General features: G+C 40.4%; 1 long non-coding RNA gene across 1 annotated transcript; it reads right to left on the bottom strand.

Annotated features, from left to right (window-relative positions):
* Positions 1-19,790: 19,790 nt before the first annotated feature.
* Gm34470 lies at positions 19,791-26,446 on the bottom strand. Its single transcript, XR_868772.1, has 2 exons — positions 26,389-26,446; positions 19,791-20,446 (listed from the first exon to the last, which is right to left on the bottom strand). It is a non-coding gene; the product is annotated as a predicted gene, 34470 (long non-coding RNA).
* Between the last annotated feature and the right edge of the window lie 227 nt (positions 26,447-26,673).

Below are 26,673 nucleotides of genomic sequence, written 5' to 3'. Positions count from 1 at the left end.
AGTGTCATAGTACTATAGCCTACGTGGAAAATGCAATGTCTGAGATAAATCATTTAAAGCTGACTCAAAAGAATAAATGTTTTTACCCACAGCTGTACAATAAACGATAGAAAAGATAAGCATGACTGTGAACTGCTAGTGACGGGCAACTCTTTTGTTCAGCACCTGCGGTAGAATCTTGCTATCAGCAAGGCAGCAACAACATAGCTCTTCCCACTAGAAAATACGCTGAAGATTCTCACAATGGACGCTAGATGGCGATGTTGCCACAGGCTAGTTCTGCTGCAATGCGGCACAAACAGATCTCTTCAAACCATGTTCTAGAAGGTGGAGGAAAACCAGCGTGTCTAATTTATACAGTTGACATTTCAGAACCAGCGCTTAGAATTATAGAGGGCAACTCTACTGCCGCTGCATTTTTTTTCTTTAAAATATTTATCAAGAGTTTATAACTATAGCTCCAAATTTTTTGTTTGTTTGTTTTTGTTTTGTTTTTTCGAGACAGGGTTTCTCTGTGTAGCCCTGGCTGTCCTGGAACCAAGCTGTAGACCAAGCTGGCCTCGAACTCAGAAATCCGCCTGCCTCTGCCTCCCAAGTGCTGGGATTAAGGCGTGCGCCACCATCCCCGGCAAATTTTTAATTCAGTGAAACAAACCCCACAAACAGTCTTGTTCCCTGGATCTTACGTCACCTTAGCCCATAAATACTTTGAATAAATATTTTTTCAGTATTTTCAGACATAAGAGCAGATATGCATTCCTCCGTTGATTTTTGTACAAATGTTTTACACAAATATCTGGCCTCTAAGGTTTTTCTGAAGCAATGCTTGTTGACAGGATTGTCTTGTGTTCACAGAAAAAGAAAAGAACCCGTTCTTTTTCACGGCTTCCGGAGCTTCTGGAAAGAACATAAGTTTTACATATGCCTCACTGGTGGCCATAGTAACTGGCATGTTTTACAAACAACGATATAATCAATACATCTTTATTTCATGGACAAAGTGCCCCTGTAATGCAAATTTTAGAAGCAAAATTGTGAGATTCAAGACATACGCATTTTTGACTTTAGCAAACATCTCCAAATGGATGCGGTGAATTGAGTTCCCCATAAGCCAAACCACACAATATTATGAAGACAGTTGGTCTCGTAGCTATGTTAACTGGTGAGGTGGCGGGGTCTTATCTTCATCCCCAATGTGTATGTGTTAGGCTAAGCACCTATTTATTGAATACAAATTTTGTGGGTTTTTTTTTTTTTTCTCGGTCTGGTTGGTTGGTTGGTTGGTTGGTTTGCTTGCTTTTTGTTTTGAGTTTTTGTTTTTGTTTTTTTTTTTTTGTTTGTTTTTTGTTTTTTAATTGTAAGAGTTAGGGCACCCAACTCTGAGTGTCCAAAATGAAAAGAAAAAAAATTATCAAATAATGGGCATATATATAAAACACTCTCCCCACACACACACTCACACATACACTGTTTGTCTCTCTGTCTCTCTCCGTCTGTGTGCGCGTGTGTATGTGTGCGCGTGTGTATGTGTGCGCGCGCGCATGTGTGTGTGTGTGTGTGTGTGTGTGTGTGTGTGTGTGTGTTCGTGTTCCATCTGGGTGGTATTCCCTGGTAGCTCTTTTATAAATTGTCTCAGTCAGATCTAAGCATGGCTCCTTGGGTTCAGCAATCTCTACATAAGCAAATTGTAATGTTAGTTATCCTCAATCAATGTATACGGTATTTATTATTAAACAATATGAGAATTGCAGCAAACCCCTATAGAACATGTAGGAAACGGGGCCATGACAGAGGTAGCAGGAATAGCCTGTGCTGCACTAAAGAGTTCCTTGGGAATAAAAATCCAGCTAGCCTGGTTCTGTTGGCTCTTTCTGGCTGAGCAGTCCTATCCTTAGACAGGAGTTAAGGAGACTTGAGGTCCCCTTAGAAATTGTATCATATTCTTAATGTGACACTCTAAGCCTCAGAGTGGCCAAGGCTTTGCCCACAGCCTCAGCATTTGATGAGGCCACCCCAGGAGTTCCTTTTGTCAGCACATCAGCACGTTGGCATCCAGATGTGCTGTCTGGGAACTGGCTTCTTTGTATTTATATGTGTTCTATGACTACAGAAACAGCCGGACAGCTGTGGTCCCCGACTCCCAACCGTGCACTGGGGGCCCTTGGCTCTTCTGCCTTTAAAGGGAACGCATTTCCATCACTTCTCAGTTCATCCTGAGGGGTCATCTGAACCACAGATGATCATTTCAGATCATTTCCGATCGGGCTGTCCCTGCAAGGGAGCAGAAGAAGCTTGGCAAGCCAATGCATGCAGGTAACAGTTAAGTACCAAGTGCTTAAACACGCACTTGGAGATTTTAATGCGAATGAACTGGTCGGCTCTATTACTCTCTTTTAAAGGTTTCTGCCGGATATTTAAATGATACATTGCTATGACAAACACATGTGCCCCCCCCCCCACACACACACACAGGCTCTCTTTCATTCTGTCTCCTCTTTGTCTTCAGGCTTCTTTTCTCAGTATGTTACAATTCGCTATTTTCTTGTGCATTCTCCAGACATATATGAATGTGATAGCATAATTATAAACAACATATCTTCATGATAATGTGCATCACATTAAATTTTCTTGATTTGCTTTTTTTTTCTCATTTTTGAGAATTTTACATCTAGAATCCTTTATCACACAGAGGTGTTTTACTCCTGAACTAGTCCCGTTTGGTGGGCACTTAGTGCCGATTGCATCCCGCACTGTTACCAACAACACATAATGAATTTCATGCCCATGCCATTTTTCTCTTGTCCAAGTACATTTGTAGAATACATTTATAAACATTTGATTGCAGGGTAATAGCCCATGCAGCTCTTATTTTCATAAACATTCCCGCATTGTTCGTTATAAGCATTGCCAACATACACTTCATCAGCAATTCATGAAGGCGCTTATTTCATAGTGTGGCTCACATAGCTTAAACAATTGGGTCTGGGTTGGGGTGGTTTTTGTTTTTGTTGTTGTTGTTTTGTTTTTTGTTTTTTTGCCAGCCTGACAGGTAAAAATGGTACTTATCTCCATTGAAAATGACGTCTCTTGTTTTGAGTAAGATTAGGCAAGTCTTAAAAAGTTTATGAGACACTACTGAAAAAGTTAAGAGATGGTTGACAACTGGCATTAGCAAACCAATCAGAGTTAGGCTTAGTGGACAAATAGTGATGTATAGATGGCTGGTGGGCAATCAGAAGGTATATAGATGGTTTGTGGGCAGTCAGGAGATGTCTAGATGGCTTGTGAGCACTCAGAGGATGTGTAGGTGACATGTGAGCATCCTGAGGATGTATAGATTGCTTGTGAGCTCTTAGGAGATGTATAGATGGCTCGTGAGCTCTCAAGAGATGTATAGATGGCTTGTGAGCACTCAGAAGATGTATAGATGCCCTATGAGTGCTAACTTCCTTGTTTTTAGGTAAAGAAATCTCTGGGAAGCACCTAGGCCCAGTTTTGTCTTCAGCCCCTGTGCTAAGGGACAATGACATGTCTGTGGTCCTGAGGCTATGACTCTTCTCAGATTTGATTCATGCATATTATTTGTGAGTCAAGCAAACAGCTCATATGTAGGTGTGTGGGGTGATCATTCCTCTGCAGGGTGGATATTTCTTTCCTTTCCATTGTTTCTCCTCAGCCTGTACTAGAATCTCCCTGAGAGTGAACATGTGCCACCGTGACTCCAGGGAAAGATGGCGGCACATGCATCACCCTTTCCAGTCATCATATTACTTGGGCGGCATCTGTCTTCACAACCCAGCACTGGCCTCTTGGGTGATATGAGGAAGCAAAGGGCAGCAAAAGCTGTAGTTTTCTGATTCTAAATCCAAACGAGAAGAGAAAACTAACTACAATGGAAGGTGGTATGCAGGGATGCCCAAATAACTATTATTTATAGTGTGTTATTTATTTCTTTTACTAAGTTGATTTAATTGACCAAATGTTTTGCTTTTAGATGCGCACATCTTCAGATTGCTGTTTGGTGAGCAGAAGCCACAGCTAATGAGAAAATATAATGAGGCCCCAGAAAACATTTTAAAGTATTAAATATCATCATTATTACAGCCTTTTCATAAAAATGCCCTTGTGTGTTTACTGTGACATGAGCATGAGCTTTGGAAACAGCAAGCCTTGATCGAGTGTGGCTTCAGCTAGAGCTCTTAATGTGATGGTGAGAGGATTATCACACCTCTATAAACTTATCTACAGGATAATTAAGAATCTGCATTCATTCAGTAACTATCAAATGGACCATTAGGTCGGCTCTGTGGTAGCTGCAACCCACAGAGGGGCCAAAACCATTTGATGTTGAGTCTTCTATGCCCTGTGTGACACTGCTCCCACAATCAGGTAATATTACAGACTAGTAAAATAACAAACAGGGCATTCTAGAATATTCCAGGGTTAGCTCCGAGTGGGGAGGGGAGGGGAGTGTGTAAATTAGGGAGTGCTCCTCTCTTTCAATCTGTAAGATACATGAAGGTGAGAAGAGCGGTGGGCCTTGAGTTAGGAGACAAAGCAGGAGCATATCATTGTGAGGGCCGAGAGTTAGGAGAGCAAAACAGTAGCATAGCATGAGACTCTTGTGGGTCAGGCAACAGAATTAGACATCCATCCTAAAGCGATGACTACTCCCTGGAGGGCTGTAGGCAAAGACATCGTAAGTTGATTTCTACTTTATCATGTTCACTCCAGCAACTGTGGAAAGGGCCAGAAGAAAGCAAGACTATGGAGCAAGAAGCAACGGCAGCTTCAACCCAGAAATGGCGGGAGCGAATGGAAAGGAGTACATGAGTGGAAAACCGGGCATCCCCAGTGTTAGAACAGGTTTAACAGGCATCTGAGAGGATGAGGGAATTGGAGAAGGATTTGAAATTTCTAATTGCCACAACTAAAGCAATCACAGTCCTATTCATGGAGAGTAAAGGCAGACAGAAGAGTGACCAGAAAAAGCAGATGCAATTGTGTCTGCTGAGCCTTACATGTCAATGAAACAGCCACTGGAGCTTCCAAATGGCTGTTGGATCCATGAGTCTGAAGCTCAAACATGACTTGGCATGGTTAGTTTCAATGTTGCTAGTATGTATGTGGTGACAAATTGGAAAACTGTGAGATTGTTCAGGCTGAAAATCCAGAGCAGAAAATAGGAGTCTCAGGTCTACAGTGGTCTTCAACCCAGAAATATGTATGTTATTTTATCCTATGTCTGGGTTTCTGGGGAGCTAATAAAGATCAGACGTGTCAACACACTATCTCTGAGAAGGACGTAAGATTCACGGGCACTGAGGCTCAGGACCCTGCATTTCTCAGTTACCCAGCCTTAGAACTCTGATGCAAGGGATAAATAAGGACAGAAGAACCTTTGGATATAAAAGGTCAGGCCATGCAATGCCACGGGCTGCAAGTAGTTACTGATGCCGTGCTTGGCCTCTGTGTGGGATATCCTGAATTTCCTTTCCTGATGCCATTCTATAGGGCTCTTCATGAACATCCCGAGGAGGGAGTGCTTTAATAGGAGAAGTGGCCAATGGTGCTGTGTGCCGTGAAGAGTACCAGTATCACGGGTAACTTGAACGTCACCAGGAAGTAGCCATGAAAGGGGATTCGCAGAGTACTATGGAGTATTGCTTAGGATTCTGGCACTAAAGCTTGCAATAGTACTGCTTAAACAGGAGAAACATTTCTTCTTCAGGTCTAACAAATCTTGGCACAGTCTCTTGCTCTGGAATGCCATTCCATTATTGTATTGACCAGAGGCTGCTCTCTCATTCCCACCTTATGAGTAGTTCATATCTCAAATTCATACCATGGTACGTCAGCTTCTAGAACTTGAGCTTTCTCATCGATGTTCTACCATGATGAAGGAAACAGAAAACAAGACCATCAAGCACTGTCCCTTTAGTAAGCTCCATGACTCTCCTACTAGCCTCTCACCAATCACAATCAAGGTGCAATCAGAGCTAACTGCCAAAAAAACCTAGGAAATCTGGTCGGTTGAATGACAAGTGCCTGGCTGGTGAGTAGCGTTATAGTGTCAAATAGAAAGACTGCATACTATGGAACCATTAATAATCCCTTTAGAAAGTGAGGTGATAACCTGGACCCTTGGGGACACCTAGAAACTAAACCACCAATCAACAAGCAAGCTTGAGCTGGACCTAGCTTCCCAAGCCCCACACATATGTAGCAGATGTACAGCTTGGTCTTCATGCAGGTCCCCCAACAACTGGAGCAAAGGGTGTGAGAATGTCCCTGAATTTGTTGTCTGCCCATGGATCCTGTCCCTCTAGCTGGACTGCCTTGTCTGGACTCAGTGTGAGAGAATGTGCTTAGTCCTGCAGTGACTTGATATGCTAGGGTAGACGAATACCTGGGGTGGAGGTGGGCTCACCCTAGAGGAGAAGGGAATAGGACTGTGTAAAGGAGACCGGAAGGAGGGGGGTGCTGTAATTGGAACGTAAAATCAATAAATAAATTAATGAAAAAAATTAAAAATTAGTTGATAAAAAAGAATAGAAAACAAAATAGGAAGAGAAAGTACAAAACCACAGACATTTGTTTTCCCAAGTGAGTGCATTTTTTATGCCACATCTTTTGAGAATGGTTTGGATGTTTGGTGGTTTAGAGCATGTTATTTCATTTCTGAATGCTGAGAAGGCTGTTGGAGGAAGAGGCTTTGCAGTCAGAGAGTCAAGAAAAGCAGCTTAACTGCTGAGGTGGTCATGTGAGCTGAGGGTTTGGAGTTTGGGTAGAGATTTCCAAACTTTAGGCACATAAAAATGTTGACATTCATTTCTTGTTAGGCCTTATTCGGCCAGAAACTGAGGCCAAGTACTAGTGAGGAAGGCTAAGCCTTTGCTTGAGTTTAGAGACCTGTCTTGTTCACTTCCGTACTGGAGTGACTCAGCACTTCCTGCTTAAGCCTGCCTCTGTCTAGCTACCCCTGATGTGTCCATTTCTTATAGGCCCCATGAGATAACCCCACACCCCTGGTCATCTCACCCCATACCTTCTGTCACCCTTCCCTGACCCCTATGCCATCTCACCTCAGCAAAAATCCCCACCTTCTTCCTCAACCCTATATAAACAAAAGACTAATACAATAAAATGAGTTCCTGCTTTGAGGACTCCCAGCTGGCCTGGTGAATCTCAGCCCCAAGAGACTCAGCCAGACTGGGTTCTCTCCTTTGCCCCGGACATGCCAGTAGAGAGCTGACAACTTTTGTGGTAGGAAACTCACACACCATGTAACATAACAGCAACAAAAACAACCTCTGCTACTGAAGTCCTTATATGCCATCTTCAGTCTTGTTGGGTAAGTCAATCAAACCAGGACAGCTGAAACCCCCTTCTCTCTATGCAAGACTTTCTAAACCTCTGGAGAGACAAACTGAATCTAGGAGTGTTGGTCCAAGACAGTTTTAATGATTTCCCGAAAATCCAGTTCAATTTTGTGGGAGTTCAATTTTAAGGCTTCAAGAATATGGACCCAATGTCATCAGACCATTTATGGCACTTTCAGAAACACTGCTGTCCATCAAGCACCAACCATCATCCTATCAGACATCTCTGCACCTCTGCTTCTCTCTTTAATACAACCTAAGAGTCCTCTTTTTACACATGGTTTCCTCAAAGGCTAACTTTCATCATGCTATCATCTAAGCTACCACTCTTATCTCATAACTAATGTTTGGCATTTCAATAGCAATGCCTGCACAATATGAGTGGCATTAATCCACGCTTGCTCATGATGCCACATGCTATCATTAATAACTTGGGGTACTCTATCATCACTTCAGGCTGTGATGTCTTTAAATTCAGGAACTTGTCTTTGACTGGCATAACATTTGACCTAGAAGATGCCCTGAAAGTCCCAGAGGCCGAACAAGTACATAGGGCAATGAATACCAGACTGAACAGAGGATCAAAAAAAAGAAAAGAAAAAGAAAAGAAAAGCAGAAAAACTGACAGGGAAACCAAAATCAAGCAGTGTAGTGGAAAATAAAGATGTGATAAACAGAATATTGTAAAGAAAAAATAGAGTACAGCCGGAAGAAGGTCATTAGAGCCTTGAAGACAATGTGGGTGATTTAATCACAAATAGTTTTAAGAAACACGAGAAAAGAAGTCTGCAGGCAACTTGAAATAGACTCTTAAGTACCTTTCAAACCCAAGAAAAATAGGTAGCAGAAAAAAATCAATGCATTGAAACCCAACAAAGCTTCAATGTACCATCCCTTTTCAATCAGTTGGACAGAAAATGATGTGTTTAGTACATCCCCCTTCTTCATGTTTGGACCTTTAAACAGGGTATTTGGATTCACAGTCTGTAGCCAGCTCAGATTGTCTCTGCTTCCAGCACGCTGCTGTACTTTTTAAATGACACTAGCCTTCCAAGCAAGATTGATTGTAAACCTGAAAAGGTTATATGTGATGTAATGAATAACACATGCTACCCCTGCAAGTGTATCTCCGGAAGGGCACACACACCGCCTTCTGTACGTTCGCATCATTTAGAAAATGTGGGGATGGATTTTAATAATCAAGCCAAAAGAAAATTTCCTAATACACTTACTTGATGCTCTGCTCTAACTCATTCACTCAGTGAATACACGGTTATTAGGAGCAAACTATTTTTTTTTTACAGTCTAAGAATATCTATGAATAACTGAGTAGGTGAATGAATTCGTCATGTGCAAGACCTCATGCAAGACACTGGGAAGGTATTAAGATAATTCATACATTGGCCCTTCTCTTGGCAGTGGTTACAGGCTGGTACAGGAAGTAAAACCTTCCTGGAAATCGTAGTTAGTATCACCAGAAAGCACACATGAAAGCACGCAAAATGAGAGAAGATATTTGTTGAAACAGAGGTGTTAGTGGACTTCTCATGAAGCTGTGTTGAAACTGAACCTTGAGGACTATGGACATGCACAATTTAGACTTCAGGCAAAGACATCTTGGCATAGAAAGAATATGAAGTAAAGTGTCCAGGGAAGATATAAAGAGCCTAGTGTGCACTTGTAAGGATTGATCCAGGAAACAGCACTAGATTGCAGTGAAAGTTTGCATGAAGAGCATTTCAAGTTAGAGCTATAACTTTCCATGGGATGATTAGCCAACAGTCTGTTGTCATTATCTCAATTAAGGTACATAATAACCTTGAGCTCTTCAAGGCTCATGAGGTTCTCCTTATCCAAACATAATTGGGTGCCACGAGAGGCCAATTCAAATGTCTCACTTCAAACGGAATCCATTTATCCACTAGTTTATGATGAACTGTGTGTATATGATCGTGAGGCACACAGGGAGCTTAACCATAACAGTTTCCTTTTTAATTTTTATTTTATTATTGTTCGTTTTATGTGTATGGGTGTTTTGCCTCCATGTATGTCTTTGCACCACATATGTGCCTGGTATCTCAGAGGCTAGAAAAGAGGGTCTAATCCCTAGAACTGGTGTTATGGATGGTCATATGCCACACATAAGTGCTCTGTAAGAGCAGCAACTCGTTCTTAATCATAGAGCCATTTTTTTTGCAGATCGCAACACTACGTTTTAACCCATTACCGTGACACCTATAGTTTACCTTACATCAACATTATAATTTCAATTTTTATTAATTCTTTATGTGAACAAAGAGTAATTCAAGTGGAGTTTGAGGGGGGATATTTTTTTTCCAAGAAAATTACAAAGGAGTTGGAGGGATGGCTCAGCCATTAGGAGTACATGTTGCCCCTCCAGAACTCCCAGGAGTCTGATTCTCAGGACCCACCTGGTGGTTTTCACCCATCTGTAACTCTAGTCCCAGGAGATCTGAAGTCCTGTTCTGGTACCTCTGCAGGTACCGGACATACATGTGGTGCATAGCAATAATAGGGGCAAAACACTCATAAACATAAACATAAAAACTTGTCAAAAGAATTATAAAAGCCAGTAATAACTATATGCAAGGTTTTATTTTCAACACAACCATACGTGATTGATGATGTAAAATCCTTTGAGGTTTTCACCCATTTTCTCAGTACTTTAATAGAGAGATTAGTCTTTCAAATGCTTGTCATGCTATTGTTTCTGGTCAATTTATTTTCATGAACTGTTACCATATTTTAATTCTGCCTAATATTTAACAATGGCTTTGCACATGACTCAAATAGTTCCCCACTTTTATTGACTTAGTGACATCCTCAATAACTTGTATTTTCATTCCGTGTGTATTTGATATGCTTAACTGTCATTATCTGAAACGGCAGAAAATTTAAACATTGTGTGTGGTAGGAAAAGAGCAACCAACAAAAGGAGACGAGGCTGTGCAGGAGAAAGGTACTCAAGTTGGGGTTCCAAAGAAGAGGTGTTACCTCATTAGTTAACATTTCCATACTACGGCATACTTTATAGCCCTGTAAAGCCTTACGTTATGAGAGCATGGATGCTGCTGTTTTCTTTGGCTGCTACTTTACAGTAGGAGGAGAAAGCTGGTCCTCACCACAGCATCATGCAGTACGCTCAGCATCACACAGCTCCTAGTGGACAGAAGCACAGGCAAAGGCAGCCTGGAGCTCCTGTTCTCCTCAGAAGGGCAGCCATGAGCCAGGTATCCATGCACGTTGATTCAGCATGAGCATGGTCTACATGCCTGTAAAACACCAGGAGCTCAAATTTCTGCCATTGTTTGCTGACTCTTGAATGCTTTCCTCTCTAATATTTTTAATTTGTACTTTTTTTCTGAAACATATGTAATTCATGTAAAGGTTGCTTCCTGCTCCAATCCATAAGTTTTGATATAATAATCTTTTTGTTGGCCCACATAATGCATAGCAACACATTTAAAATGTTCTGAACAGGGTGATTACCTTTTGGTTTAGTTTTTTTTTTAAATTTCATTCTCTCATAATTTGAAAATATCTGCATAAAGTGGACTCTAGAACCAGAAGTGCTCATTTACACTGCTTTGGGAACCATTATGTGTCCAAGTTTGTTAAATATTCTGCATATGTGTGAAAGCAAATAGCATTTATACTCTTTGTGATTTCTCTAGAATTCCCTTGGGATTCTGAATTATTAAATCAGATCAAACTTGTTAATTTTTCTGCAGCATGTGATGAATATTTATAAATATTTGATGTTTGTGTTCTTATTTCTGAATTAATATCTGATGGTAATGAATTTTTCTACATTTGTGTGTGTGTAATGTATATACATGTTTGTATGTGAGTATAGAAATTCATGTGCGCACGTGCACGTGTGTGTGTGTGTGTGTGTGTATGTGTATGCGTGCTCATGGAGGCCATAGGCCACTGTTGGTGTCTTCTTTATTGACTCTTCACTTTGTTTTTGGAGAGAGGGTCTCACCAAACCTAAAGCTTGCAGTTTTGTCAAGATGGAACAAAGCACCTCTCTCCCCAAATGCCAAGGTTATAGATGTGTGCCATTGCACCCAGCTTTTTGTGGGTGCTGGGGATCTGAACTTGGTTTCCCTGACATCTCATCAAGCTCTCTTTAAATATTTTGTTCCTTGTTGCTATATACTGTACATTTTTACTCCTATGCTCATGCATTTTGAATTTTACTTACAATTTAAAATTATCAATTATATTATATTGTAGCCACATTAACTCTCTGTAGTTTAACATTTTCATGAGAGAATTTTCCTCTCTCTCTGTCCTATGTCTTAGTTTTAGTGTAACTCTTTTTTTCTTTTGTTTATGTACATGGGTATTTTGCCTGGATGCATGCATGTGTACCATGTGTGTGCAGTGCCCTCTGAGGGAGAAGAGAGCATCTGATTCCTTGGAATTGGAGGAACAGGCAGTTGTGAGCTGCCATGTAATTGCTGGGAATTGAACCTTGGTCCTATGGAAGAGTAGCCCGTGCTCCTATCTGCTGAGCTGTCTCTCCAGCCCTTTTGGGGAACTCTTACGGTAGAAGGATTGATATTTCTAAGGGTCTATCAATGTTTTTAATGTAATAATCCCTACAATTCAGACACAATTTCAGATCTCATCTTTCTTTCTTCCTTTCTTTCTTTCTTTCTTTCTTTCTTTCTTTCTTTCTTTCTTTCTTTCTTTCTTTCTTTCTTTTTTTTTTTTTTTTTTGGTTTTTCGAGACAGGGTTTCTCTCTTTAGCCCTGGCTGTCCTGGAACTCACTTTGTAGACCAGGCTGGCCTCGAACTCAGAAAACCACCTGCCTCTGCCTCCCGAGTGCTGGGATTAAAGGCATGCACCACCACGCCCGGCTTGATCTCATCTTTCAAGTAATCTCTTTTGTTGTTGTTTTGTTTTGTTTCATCGGGGTCCCACTATGTAGCCCAGGCTGCCCTCAAACACAGTACTCTTCCTTCCTCAGCTCTCCAAGCTCAGGGATGTAAGCATTCAACTGCCTTTCTAATTATTCTTTAAAAAATGAAACTGATGGTGTTACCATCCGTGATGATTTCGATGTGACATTGTCCTGAAAACAATATATATCTTTACATGATGGCGCTATTTACCACTTCCATGGCCCTTCCTGAGAGAGCATGTTTTAAAAGTCATTATTCATTTCTTGGTCTACCATTTTAGTGAAAGTGAAATCTGACCAGACAATCAGCTTAATCTGGAGAATAATTTCACATCTTCTTGTCCAGGGCCTACTCAGGTTGCAGTGTCAAAGATGGCTTAAGCCTCAGAAATGTATAATCTGAGGCTGGAAAGCTAAGGGAAGGCCTCCAGTCCTGGGAAGCCTGCGTTCCTGATTTGTTGATGGCTGCCCTCATTTGTTATGAAGGAAGTTCTAGCCAGCCCAATGGTGTCTCTTCTTGTTAGGGCACTAACCCCACCCTGAGGGTTCCATCCTCAACACCTCTACAGCATGTAGCTTGGAACGATCCCAGCACTCTATTCATGTCCTGTCTCATCTACCTGTCAGTGCTGACATCCAGTCTTCTAGTTCAGTAAGGACAAGGTGTGTAGCCTCCCACAAGCCTGAAGCAGGCTGAGCCAGAATTTGACCTTGCTGCCACTAGGGAGATTACCTAGGGTGGAGCCTTCCTCCCTAGATCATTCTATTGTTCAGCCACTGTTGCTGTTCCTCTTCAAGATACTGCTACCTGCTGAGAGGCCCCCTGGAGCTATTCCGGAGACTAAGCCCTATTCTGCACATCATCACCTGCAGCTGGTTCCAGGCTCCAAGGATGAATTGGCGGGAATGGACTTTCCCCCCTCCTTTATAAAGCGTGTCCGCCATTAAACTTTTGAACCTTGAGCATACTAGTTGTCTTGGTTCCATTATTTCTCAACCCGCCTAGGCTCCCTCTTTTCTTTCAGTTCCAAGATGCCTTCCAGGCTCGAACCCAGACATGAGAGCCGCAGGCCGGCCCCAACAAAGGTGCTCATTTGTACCTCAGATCCTCTAACAGCATCAACTTCTGCCTTGGGTATTCCAGCCTTGTGTTCTCACTATTGTACTGGAACCTAGGGGTTTCATGTGTTTCCTTGACCTAAGACAAAGCCTTATCCATGACATACAGAGTTCCCCCACATGGCCAATATTACTCTTCCCTCAGAGCAGGGACCTCTTCAAACCAGGTTTCACCACTGACTTGTGTGAGCTGAACAAATTTAAATCGAGTTAGAATGGGAGAAAGTAGAGATGCATAAAAATATCAATTCATCGCATACAGTCATTCTGAGAAGGAGCAATTAGAGACAGCAATGTGCTGCAAATTAGAAACGCTCAATATAGCAAAAGCAAACAGAGGTTCTCTAATAGTGGGTTTTAATTATCATAAATTGATATAATTTATTTTTGTCTAAGGATATTAAAGTATATTATAACTACATTATAATTCCTCAAAGAGGCCATGAATACTTCTAACCCAGCAACCACAGAACAGTAAAAGGCCATTTGGGATTTAATTGTAAACTAAGTATTATTGACTCCCCTTTTAGAGATTACAAGTGCACACCCTAGAATGTTTAAGCAGAGCCTTCTCAGGAAGTGTGTTAAGTAGTAAGAATGGTCAACTTCAATACTGCATTATCCAGGAACCCCAGCTCAGAAGTAAGAGGAAAAAGTTGCATAGATAAGCAGCCTTGATTGTAGGCAAGTTGTACCCTGGGGGTTGAGAGAGCAGAAGTCTCTTCTGTTGTCTTGCTATGCTCCACTGTCATTGGTTGGTTGGTTGGTTCTCCAGAAATGAAAACAAAAGGCGGGGGAGGGGTCAGTTCAAAAGGTTATTTGCTGTCAAGTATGAGTTCAAAGCTAGCATACTTAGTGCCCAGAGAAGACATTTTGAGGAGAGTTGGAGAGGGTCTAATTGGTTAAGAGGTACAAGGAAAAATCTTTAATATCCTATGGCACAGTAGGTAGGGTAAATCAGTTGACAATTAGTTGAATGTTTTCAGTATCTTCAATACAAAGAAATAATTATCAAAAGTGAAGGATATTCCACCTATCCCAATCTGCTCTTTTCACACCATATAACATATTAAAACATTGTACTGTACTGCTCAAAATTGATAATTATCACTTGCGATTTTTTTTTAAAGTACATTAAATTTTCCTTTAAAGAAAGAACTGTTTAAATGCTTTGCAGTCTGGCATTACCTGCTAACATTTTATGTTGCCAAGAAAAAAAAAATCCCACTAATTAAAAATAACTTTTTACCCGTTTGTCCCACATACAAAGTAGTGAAGAACACTAAACCATTCACCACCTGGAACAGGGCTTTTGTGTCTTTGGTTTTCTCTTTTCTCTTAGGTCAAGGACTCATGAGGAGTGAATTGTGGTTGCAAGTGATCCCTGACATTCTCATGTAGTGAATTCCATCTGATTTCAGAACGTCTAGCAACCCGATTTGCAGTACAGCACATTTTGGCATTTCAGACCTGAGGCTTCACTCTGACTGGAAAGCACAAGAAGACAGGAAAGCAGTCATTCTGTCATAGTGTTTCTTGCCACATGGATGGAGGAACACAGGAACACCATGGTTGTATCATACCAGCTCAGCTCTTGGTCCTGAGGCTGGGCCAGAGCCTAATGGTTTAGTCCATCATTGTCCGTTGTCATATATTGGCATTGCAGATTTACTCATGTGTTATTCAATTCTGTTGGTGTTGTTTCCTGGTAATATGAATTAATTTCCTATCGACATGAGATGCTGGGGGTCAGAGGTGTTTTGATTTTTAAGTTTTGCCAGCATTTATTTGCCTATTGCAAAATTTACGTATGTATAACGAGAGATCTTGGAGGGAATCCCTAACTCGAGATTTATTCATGCTTCACACACACACACTTCATTCACATAGCCTACAGTTAATTTTATATAGTATGTTTATAGTATAAAATGTATATAGTTGTAGTATAGCATGAAATGTCAATACACGAAATGAAGTTTCATAAACAGGAACTTTCTCTTTACATGTCATATCAGGACTCAGGAAGTAGGATATTTGCGAGACAATTTTAATTTCAGATCTGTGGATATAGGCAGGACTTGTTACAGGCAAAATAGTCAATACCTTTTATATAGAAAAATAGTCCTCTGGCTTGAAAAAACAGTATCTGTCAGGGCCTTTCATGTCTCTATTGAATCCCATCAAAGGTTGGGTGATTTTGATACATATTATGACACTACAGAATAGAGTTTTAGCTGGCATGTGATAATTTTGCCAAATTGTGCTGGGAGGGAAGAAAAGGCCACAGCACCAGGACAGAAAGGCATAATTGATTACTTTATTAGGGTGTTGTTACAGCATGAAATGGCCATCCTAAGAGTGTAAGAAAAATTTGACTAATAATGCTTTTCTCACATCAATAAAATTAGCTGTTTCTCATCTCTGTTGTGAAATTTCTGACTCCCTTTAGCCCTGTGTATTATTCTATTATGACCTGATTACTCTCATTACGCTTCCCCAAACCCTATCAACACATAGAGTCTAGACTCGAATTATCTCTATATTTAGTCAAAACCGTCAGGCTTCATCTGTTTCCAGAACAGTTAATGTATTGGGCTCATTACTCTGAAAACACTGAGTACAATTTAGCTCTGGCATTAGCTTATGTAAGGAGCATAAAGGTCTGCTGTGTGACGATCTCATCCTTCCCTGGTGGCAGTGAGTCAGGAAATAATAGCTGTGATTTCTGATCACTTACTGTGTCCCAGACACTATGTTCACCTTTTATATGTATTATTCATCTAGTTCTCACAACAACAAATTATTCCCTCTGTACCGGTTTAGAAGCTTTCTCCAAGTCACATACAGACAAAGCAGGGACAGCAAACATCTGGTGTCAAAGCCCGAGCCTTAAGTTCTTTGCTGTGTGATGTCCCTGATTCCAGAGACTCTAATGTTAAGTTTGGTGTTCATACAGGCCACCTACAGTTATGTCTTCAAAGTGTGGGATTCTGTGCCTCTCTTCTGTCATTCACTATGTAGGCCTGAATGGTTTGGGACTCACTATGTAGACCAAGATGGCCACAAATGCTCAGAGATCCACATGCCAGCGCTTCCTGGGTGTTAGCGTAAAGGGCACATGTACTATGCTGGCATGAGATTGCTTTCTAATATAGAGACAACATTCATTTGTACTTATATATTGGTGAGATAACATGCCTGTGCTCTAGACTCTGGAATGATTTTGCACTGTGCTTCTTGGAAATCCCAGGTCTGTCAGTTCTAGGACACTGGGATGGACTTCCACTATAGGGTTCTTCATCTACTCTCACTCAGTCACCCCTTCCTCGGGCTCTGTTTATTCTGAGTCTGATACTTTCCTCCCCTTCAGCATCCTCAGACTCCATTATCTATTATTTCTTCATGAAAAGACATTTCTAGAGTCAGGAGAGATGGTTCTGTGGTTAAGCTCTCTTGACACTCTTGGAGAGTACTCTGGTTTGGTTCCTATCACCCACATGATAGAGAAAAACACTTGTAGCTTCGACTCCAAAGGATCTGACATGGTACATAGACATATCTGCAGGCAAAATACCCATACATATTAAATAAAATAAATAAGTTTTAAAGGCTTTCTTTTCTGGTCTTCTTCTCAGGGTGACCATGGTCTGGTGAAAAACCTACCAGTGGTTGAACCAGGACATCTCCAGAGACCAAGTGGGAGCAACACCATTGGGCCACTGGTTACAGACCCTCCAAAGACCTCAAAGAACTGGAGATAGTGAAAGCAGGAAACAGACAGGATTCAATCCACTTCACTTGGAGATGCAGCAGGAAAAGTCTTGACCTTGTCTGTGATGACTGACAGGGAAGCTAACTTCTTCAAATACGTGGACACCAATGCAAGGCGACACAGACAACGGAAGCATAATACAAACACAACACTATCAAAGTGATCTATGGAAGCCCTCCTACACGCCTCCAATCAGTCTTCCTCAACTCTCAATCCAAACCAGGGCCTCCTTCATAGTCTTTCTAAAGAACCCTTTGAAGCTCTTATCAAAGGTTATAGATGCATCTTAATTTTCTACATCTTAACTTTTCTACCCTGAAAATGCCAGGTTCAGCAAGCTCAGGGACAGTGGGAGTTCTTGCTCAACCATAAGCACTCTTGAATTTTCTACCCTGTGTCACTAGGGACCATTTGCTAAATGAAAGAATGGTAATTAGCATTAGTCTCTGTTTGAGGAACAACTCAGCAAAGCACATCATAAGCTTGAATCTATGCTCTCAGCTCTGAAACTAGATTAAATAGTTCTGTTTGCTTTGTAGCTACTTTTATGAAAAGTCTATTCTTAAACCTTCAGAGAATTACTTTCATGAAGTTACTGAGAAAACATAAGAAAGGGGAAAGGGAGCCCTCCATGGGTTCTGATGAAGCCTTAGCCATGGGGTGTCATGTGTTTGCAGCACTGCTCACAGCGCTTAAAAACATTAAAGATATATAGGTAATATCATCTATAACATACTATAGAATATACTTATTTATATACTTATATATAAATATATTTAAATATGTAATATAATATATATTCGTAGGGCGATAGTAAAGAACACAGCTCTCAAATTATTAGACACCAGATGAAATTTTTATGCATGGGAGTAATAAAAGAGTAGCTAAGACTATGAGGTGAACAGCATTTTTAACAAAATTGATAATGGTTAGGGAAGGCGTTGGTGGCTTTCTAACTACCAAGTGCTAACTTCAAAGTCTATAAACATTGTCTTTTTTTTGATTATTAAATGTCAAGAGATTTAAATGTATTTATTAATCAGAAGATTAAATTTATTAAATAGTCAGGATGACTATTAAATATCCAGCTGTTAAAATGCTTGGTGGGCAAACATGTAGTCGCAGTGCCCTTGTACAAAAGCAGGGTGCAGAGGCATGCTTGCAACCCAAGCACTGGGGAGGCAGAGACAGGGGAGGACTCTTAGGGCTTGCTGACCAACCAGCCTAGCCAAAGAACTGTAGAGATTCAGTGAGAGGCCCTGCTCAGCAGCTAAAGTGGAGAGTGACTAGACAAAATACTTGCCATTATATCTGGCCTCTACACACAGGCATAGACATGCGGCTGTATCCAAAACACATACACATGCGTACACACACACATACACATACACACACGAATACACGCATGCACATATACATACACACCAAACACTATTTTACAGAAATAAGAGGTTGAAGGAGGGCATCAATAAAGGCAGAGCTTTATAGTTAAAAAACTATTTTGCATTACATAGGATTCCGTAGACATTCGGCTTTTTAATTAGAAGGATAATTCACACTCGTTAAAATGTTAGAAACATTTCAAAAGTGTAAACAAAACACTCCAATCTTACCAATTGTAAGAAAATCTAAGGAGCATATGGTCTATTTCCTTTCAGTCTATCTGCTGTGTACTTAAAAAGAACCATTTCTGTGATAAGTGTGTATTATGCAAGAGTGATTATGGTTTTACAGTTTATCTTTTATGTTTCCTTAAAGTGAAGTTTGCATGCAATACAAAATATTTGGGAACAAAACACCCATGGAAGGAGTTACAGAGACAAAGTTTGGAGCTGAGACGAAGGGGTGGACCGTCTAGAGACTGCTATATCTGGGGATCCATCCCATAATCAGCTTCCAAACGCAGACACCATTGCATACACTAGCAAGATTTTGCTGAAAGGACCCATTGGGGGCCTAGCAAACACAGAAGTGGATGCTCACAGTCAGCTATTGGATGGATCACAGGGCCCCCAATGGAGGAGCTAGAGAAAGTACCCAAGGAGCTAAAGGGATCTATAACCCTATAGGTGGAAAAACAATATGAACTAACCAGTACCCCGGAGCTCTTGACTCTAGCTGCATATGTATCAGAAGATGGCCTAGCCCGCCATCAGTGGAAAGAGAGACCCATTGGTTGTGCAAACTTTATATGCCCCAGTACAGGGGAACGCCAGGGCCAAGAAGTGGGAGTGGGTGGGTAGGGGAGTGGGGAGGGGGTATGGGGGACTTTTGGGATAGCATTGGAAATGTAAATGAGGAAAATACCTAATAAAGAAAAGTAAAAGAAAAGTGACCAAATCCCATATGTCACTGCCCACACACAGGTATTACTGAAATCCCAGCACATGCTCCCCAGACTTTCTAGAGTGACTTCTCATGTTGTATTGGATATTGATTTGAGCATAGTTAACTTAGAAACATTCACAGGTCCCTTGGTGTAGAATAATTTCTAAGGACTAATCATTTGTTATCTATTTTGGTTTATCTCCATCTCTCAATGTGGCTCGATAGAACAAAGATCAGAATAGAACCAGACTGTGATCGTAGCGCTCCCTTTATTGAGTTCAGGAGAGGGCTAATATATAAGACCAGATCGTCAAATAGAGGTCAGAGACTGTGAAGCAATAAACGTTGTTAATAATTGCAGCGCGTGGGCCACCAGAAAGCGCAGACAAAGCAGATGGTCTGGGATAGCCAAGGGCACTCACTTCACAGGTCCTGTCTACCCACATGAGACATGGACTCCCTGACCTAGAATAACACATGAGGTTTCAGATAGTTTTCAGGCTTGAATTGCAGTGGAAGAAGAGTGTTCAGTGTATGAAATTGTCTCCACCGTAGAGTCAAGAATTGTGTAAATTGTGATGTTCTTCAGGGAAGCTGTGTTGAGGATCTAGAGATGCTGGGCTTGTTTGCTAAGTAGTCCTTACCACAGGCAACTCACTGAGGCATCCTAGAGATATGTACCTTTCTGCATAGCAAGTATTTTTGATTATTTATCTAAAGTTCCAGTTGATGAAGAGATTTGATGAAGTTAAGCTGCCTTTTTTCTTTCTTCAGGATAGCATCTCCCACACACTCAGAGAAATAGGTTGATCTTCTCTAAAACCACTTCTACCCCCAAACAGGTCATGTTTCTACACGCCCCCTCCACACAGGTGGGATTTGTAGTAATGACCATTGGTGAGTTTATTCTGAAAAAAAAAAAAAAAAACGTAGGCATTTTCTCTTCAACATTTCCTCTTTCTGAGTGGATCTCTTATTCCTATCAACTGAACACATGAAAATGACAAACTTCTGAAAGACAGCACAAGAGAAAATTCAGATGACCTTGGGTATCTCCATGGCTTTGTCCATTGTTATTAATGTATAGGAACTACAGAAAGTAATGAGTCATGTTAACAATGTTTTTATGCAACTGTGTAATGTATTTTGATCACATTTGCCTCCCAGAGTTAACAGCTCATGTCTCTGCTTCCCAGGAACCTCTTTTTGCTTTCAGGTCATTTTTAAAGGTTTAGTGTAGAGTCAGCATGTGTCAGAAAACATGGACTTTTCTGGAAATCTGGCTTATTTTCCTTAACACAATGAACTTAAGTTCTATCCCTTCCCTGAGAGCGTTGTTTCATTATTTGTTATGACCCAGTAATGCTCCATTGTGTATAGATGCTGTATTTTCCTTAGGCCCCCGTCCACTGGGGACCACCTTTGATACTTCACTACAGTGAATAGTAGCAGTGACATAAACACACCTAAAGTAGCTCAATAATATTTACCAATTCTCTAGAGGTCACTTTGACCTTCACTCTGAGTTTTGCAGTTCTGTGGGTTTTTACAAATGTATCATGTGTTCACTACTGTAAGTTAACGACTCTAGAAAATGCAACGTTTCTCTGTAATCACTCTTCCCTTTCCTCCGACTCCTCAACTCCCTGATAACCACTGAGCCTTTCATTGCCTCTATAATTTTGTGTATTTTAATCCAGAATACTAGATGCCCAGAATCATATAACATAATAGCTTATACTTGCTTCCTCTACTTACTAATTTGTGTTTAAGTTTCTCTTCTGTCTTTTTCATAGCTGAGAGTTAGGAATTCTTGCTGTTGTTGAATAATTTTTAATTGCATGGCCATACCACAACTTATTTATCTCTTTGCCCTTTCAAAGATATCTTAATTGTTTCCATGTTTGGAATAACACATGATGCCATTGATAAACACTGTGGGAAAGTTTCTATATGGACATAAGATTTTTAAATTTCTGGTCATTTGGGTAAATACCTAGGGATGCAGTGCTTCGGTGCGTGGCTATTGTTAACTTTATAAGAAATTGTCAAAGTGTGTTCTAAAGTGATTGCAACATTTTGTATCCCAGCAAACAATAAATGGGGTTCCTATTGTTTCACTTGAGAAGTAAGTTAATAAGTGATACTGTCAATTTCCTAATTTTCCAAAATTCCTGAATTTTCCCAACAACATAACAAACACTCCATATCTTTCGACATATTCATTTCCCATTGTATATCTTCTTTGTGAGTTGTCTAACTTTTCATTTGGGTCTCTTGTTTGCTTATTGGTGAGTTTTCAGTTATTGCACTGACCTGCAGTCATATATATTTTAGCAGCCATATTGAGTTCTTTAAAAATTGCCATTCTATTTATAATTTCCCTTCCCTCACAATATTTTTAAGCTTTTCCTTTATTGAACTTAGAATACAATTATTTACCATTTGTTCTCACAGTCCTCATCTGTTTTTCCATGCTTTTATATCAGGCTTTCTTGCCCTTGGCCATGTACTGCAGATTGTCCTCAAAACATCATATGGACTCTTTCAGGACTCGAGTGAAGGGTCTCCTTTACATGATACCTAAACTAATATCTGCTGGGATACTAGAAGCATTAACAAGCTATGACCAATTTAGACTAAAGTTAAACTAAATAAATGTATTGATATACTTTGAGCTACTTAAGTGATATATGTGGACTGAAAATTTTTTGAAAGCACTGGTTTATAATGATTGCTCCTGGCAGGAAACTAAGTGCTAGCCTCTCACATATTAAGATGAACTACACAAAATAATTATAAAGTTCAAAAGCAACCACACACCTGAAAATTCATCTACATCAACCTGAACCCTCTTTCTTTCATAAAACCAATGTGTGGCTAATAAACAGTCACTGACATGAGTTAATAAGCATCATAATTGCACAATGAAAAAGAGGTAAGACTAGCTTCACATATCACAGTAAGGAGTATGAAATTTTTATCCATCTAAACTTTAAGAATTGTATTTTTCTGCAGTCATTCGTATGTATATGTACAGAGCTGGAAAACCCACTATGCTGTTCTAGTCTGGGAAGAACAAGAAATATAATGAAGTCAGGAAATTGCTGATTTTTTGCAGTTCAACCGTCCTTCCCCAAGGCTGGATGCCACTGACAATCTTTCTATATCCCAAATGTACTTTGAACTAATTGAATGCAAGGGAATCTTCAATAACAAACTGTTATTATTACAACAAGCCTATTTAATATCATGCTGTATTTGGGAAATAACATCAGGAACTGCAAATTACTCTAAAAATTAAAGGAGATTCATTTGTGAGCTCTCTCATTTCGTTGCTGGTTGATGAAATCTACTTTTAAAGGCCAGATTAACCAGATTGTCCATTAACATTGATCACATTAGCTAGATAATTGCCAAAGCCTCGTCTAACAGTGCTGTGCGGCTACAACTTGTGCAGGGAGGACAAGGCACCTTAATGCAGCATCTTTTTTCACGTCAACTTCTTTCTCAAAACTTCGTCAACGGACTGAGCCTTGGAACGAGCTAAGTCCCTACCATCAGTTGCAATTGTTTGTATAAGCTTAGAGGAGGGGCATCCAACAATTTATCTTCCCCAAATGGATTGCAATATTTGTGTCTTGGAACAACGTGGCACATCTTAGAGGACAAAGGACTTTGTTCGAAGAGGAACGTAAACAAGACTTCGCTAAGAGTGCCATGGAATAAGACTTTGAACTGGAAAACCAAATCATTATCCCTTTCCTCACTGACTGCTGTTGACAGATTTGCCCTACACCTCAGCCTCTTATCTCTGAGAAAGCAAAGAGTGGACTTTGAATCCAATGCAAATATTTTTGCAATCTTGCCAATGGCTATCAGATGAGTACATTTTGTACCACATTCATACACAACAGGAACAATCACAAAATAATTAAAAACAAGGTATGAAATATTCGTATTTTATCCAGTGAATGAATATAGATGCAACTAGGCCAGCTGAGGTACTTGTATACAGACGACACATTTTGATAAATAAGGGAAGGTTTACATTTTTGTGTGACATCTTGGTTGGTTTCCCTGGTTTTCTGAAGAGTACATTTATTTGTTGTACCATAGGAAGAACACTCCAGAATCTTCTGTATGTAAAAGTGGAAAACCAAACACTCCTATGTATAGCTCACAGCTCACGTTTGATGCCAATATGAATTTAGACTGTGGTTCCCTGCGGAAAATGAACCCAGTTCAAAACTCTAGTGTGACGCACAGTTAATACTAACAAACTCTAGTCATGACTTTCAAACTTGAATCTTGCTTTCCATAAAATTAAAAGAGGGACTCTGCTTTCCCTATTTGACTATGGTAGAAATTAAAAAATATTTCATGAAAACTCTTTAGAAAGTCCATTACATTAGAGAGACATCAGATTGGGTGCGGTTAATTTCTTTCACAGAATGGATAAATGTGTAATGAGACCAAAGAATGTCTTGGTAACTATCAATGTTATTTGTCACTTAATAACAGTTGAGTTTACTTCCCAAATTACTTTCTTTTTCTGTTCTGCTAGTACATTATTCAGACCATTAGAGGAAGATGGTGCATTCTGTGAACAGAATTATGTATAGTCTGCTTGGTAACACAAGCAGGATCTCTGCTCCCTGATTGCTGCATTATAAGCTCCCATTATAGCATGTGCTATAAATCATCCTGCACCCAGGAGACAGGGCCAGAACCTCTGGTAATCTGTGAATAGTGACACCCTTTATAACAAGGTTATGCCATTCCGTCCTCGGCACAATGAGCAGAGCTCCCAGAATACATGCCACCACACTTCCATTAGACAGTTAGCAGTAATGATCAATAAAAGAAGATCTATTTCTCCTGCATGGAGCGGCTTCAGAACGGGGAATGGGAGAATGTACACCGGGCCACATAGCTGAGAATCATATCAATGTCTTATACCTACAGAACATGGCTGGGAACAGGAGTGAGGACAGAAATAAAGTGCAAAGGGTTTTTTCTATATTATTTAACTTGACCTTCATAGCATCCACACACACAGCAGGTCTGTTGGAATTTTACAGACGTCTGTGATGGTTAAATGGCTTGCTCAGATTCACAGAAATCTTCTAATCCATACTAAGGTTCTCTTTGGCACGTGCCTCGTTGTGCAAAATAAAGACAAGAATATTCCACTGTGTTGTTCTACTAAGCTTTTGTCTCTTTACCTTCTCCCATAAGCTGGAGCAAAGTTGATATGAGTTGAAAGCAGGAAACAGTGGAAACTTTCTCAGGCAGCATGAAACTGTGACAGGCTATAGCCACACCCTTATGTGTGGCACAAAACTCACTTAGGCAGCTGAGAAGGGTGTGTGATATTTACTCCACAAAGATTTTCATAATTTTGCTTCAACTTTTATGGGATTATCTTAAGATGCTTACCATGATAAAAGAGAATTAATTATTTGTATTTTTTTCTTCATTTTTAAAACTTTTATGATTACTGCTGTTATTAGTGTGGGGTGAGATGAATGTGAGAGTGCCAGCCAGAGCCTGCTGTGTGGTCAGAGAACTGGTCTGCCTCCCTCAGCCTCCATGTAGCACCATGACACCCAACCTCTATCACCCGGTGTTAGCTATTTCTTACTACCAGATTGTCATATGCCTTCAGATGCCATGTAACCCTGTCATTTTCCAGCCATGCTCACCCATCCATGTATGTGTTCACAGTATCGGTGTTACACTTTCTAACTTCCTATTCAGGTTGGAGGCAGGTGCAAACTCATCAGTTAAGGACCCATGCTGCTTTGGCAGAGGATCCAGGTTTGAGGCTCAGATGACACTGCACAGCTGTCTGTAACTCCGGTTCCAGGGGATCTACTGCCTCTTGGTGCCTCTCAGTGCATCAGGTAGACCCACAGTACACATATACACACGCAGGCAAGACACTCATAGTCACTAAATAAAAATAAATCTTGGGGCGGGGAAAGAATTATAGCATCAGATCATTTTCTGGGTCTTCCAGAAATCAGTGTGCAGACAGTTTGAGAAAGCCTTGAACTTTTCATCCATAAGTAGCTTCAATTAGGCACACATTTTTAGAATCAGAAATTTAAGATGTGGGTTGCAAGGAAACCCAATGGATGAAGATAAATATATCTTAACTCTATGACTCTCAAGCTTAGAGTGAGCTTAGGAGTTGGCTTCTTTACCAGCCTCTGCGCTTTCTGTGTCCTCCACAGAGTAGGCCCAGGGCATTTTTATGTCATATGCTTGGTTAGCAGTGGATGGATAAATTGGAGGCATCTTATTCCTTATAAAACGCACAAAAAGCTTCTTTTGTCCTTTATTTTAAAATATTTTTTAAAGTTGTGTGTATTTGTGTGTGTTTATCTGGGGACACATGCACATGAATGCAGGTACCCGTGGAAGCCAGAAGACAGTTGGATGCTTGGGAGCTGGAGTTATAGATAAAGATGCTGAGAGTTAACTTGGGCACGCCACTGTATCAATAGACGCTCTTAACTGCTGAACTATCCCTCAGCTGCTCCCTGTGACCGTTGAGGTCTAAAGCTCAACCAAAATTTGGATAAAACTATCAAAAATTATGTTCTTATTCATTTTACTTTTTATTTACTTTCTTGACTCTTTGACTCATAAAAGTGCTAAGAAATAAGGGAACATATGTGGATTACAATGTAGTTGCATACATTTCCCCGAAAGAGAACAAGCTACATCACAGTCAATTGTCCCTCAAAGACTAGGAAACCAAGGCTCAAGATCAGCACTGCCAGCCTGGTCGGGTCTATGACATGTGACAACACAAACTGTCCCTTCCCGTCCCATCTACCTGTCTCTGCCATCTCACGGTCCGGGAATCTAGCTGTCCAGCTGTCAGCTCTAAGGCAAGTGATTCTCACATAGTCATCCCAAAGGTATTTACAAATCTGGGAAAGCACAAAGTGGGGAAAAGACATTTAGGGTCCAAAGAAATAGCATTACAGAGGACAAAGGACAAATTGTAGTTGTTGATATACTTAGCCAGAGACCTAGATCCACAGTTCCCCTGGAGTCATATTCTTAAGAATACCTTAATAATTAGTATATCCATGCATAGGAATACTCATGCAAATGA

Source organism: Mus musculus, chromosome 6 (assembly GCF_000001635.26).
Source record: "Mus musculus strain C57BL/6J chromosome 6, GRCm38.p6 C57BL/6J".
Taxonomy (NCBI): Eukaryota; Metazoa; Chordata; class Mammalia; order Rodentia; family Muridae; genus Mus; species Mus musculus.
This window is presented reverse-complemented; position numbering and strand designations above follow the sequence as displayed.